Genomic DNA, 1196 nt, shown 5'->3' on the forward strand with positions numbered 1-1196 from the left:
ATGATGGTTTTGCTCTATTTCGAGGGTGCTGAGTCCGAATCTGGTTAACGATGCAACTCTTGAACCCTTGAGGTTTTGAGATATTTAAGAATTTTTATATCTATTTTGGCCGCCATCTTTAAATATCTGTAAAAACTTAATGATGCGAAACTTGGATCAACCAAATTCGGTTTCAGCATCTTCAAAATAGGGTAGAACCATCAATTTATTTCCAATTCATTATTGTTTTGTAAGGAAATGACTATTTCCAAATTATTTTGGTGGCCATTTTGGATATCTCACAAACCCCAAGGAAAACAGAGTTACTTTATCCAGATTCAGATTCAAGTTAAGACCATCGATTTTTTGTTTCAAATTTTTCACCTTTGCAAAGGAGGTACACGGGAATTTCAATTTTGGCGGCCATCTTGAATATCTTAGACTCCTCACGAAATCAAAAGTTGCATCATCCAGATTCGGATTCCGCACCCTCGAAATGCGGCACAACTTCATTTTATGTCCAATTTTACACCATGTATAACCAAAACATTACTCAGGAATTTCTGTTTTTGAGTGGCCATTTTGGCGGCCATCACTATCTCAAAACCCTTAGGGATGCAACAGTTGCATCATCCACATTCGGAGTCAGCACCCTCGAAATAGGGCAAAACCATAAAAAAAAAACATCGGGAGGACGGTAAAACAAGATTCAGCCTTTGGCACCCAGACTAAAATTAAATTTGTAAGATCGCAACTGTTGATCTGTAATTTAACAAACATGTCGGAAAAATGAACCATGCATGGGAGTCGAACCTGTCATCTACTGCTTTCCGGGTAGTGACGCTATACCACCAGGCTACCGCCAGGCTAAACTTACATTTTCACTTTTTGAACAAAGAGAATGCACAAAATGCACCCTTCTGTTATACATAGTAGAGGATCAATTCTCGAGGTTCTAAGTAACTTTATGGATAAATGCTTTCACCTTCAATGCATGATTTCCAACAAACAATTTAGAAAACTCACATATGATATGAAAAACAAATGGTTCTCCGAGAATGGCATCTATAAGATCCAGATGTTTACACGGATGATAAAATATGTGGGATGCAAAGGACTCGTACGAATCCATGAAATCCTAACATTCATGGTTCACAACGATTTGCATCTGCGCCACTCGTTAAGCAAAGATGGTGCAATCCTCGTATACCTCGTAA

The sequence above is a fragment of the Diadema setosum genome, chromosome 5 (genome assembly GCF_964275005.1).
Source record: "Diadema setosum chromosome 5, eeDiaSeto1, whole genome shotgun sequence".
Taxonomy (NCBI): Eukaryota; Metazoa; Echinodermata; class Echinoidea; order Diadematoida; family Diadematidae; genus Diadema; species Diadema setosum.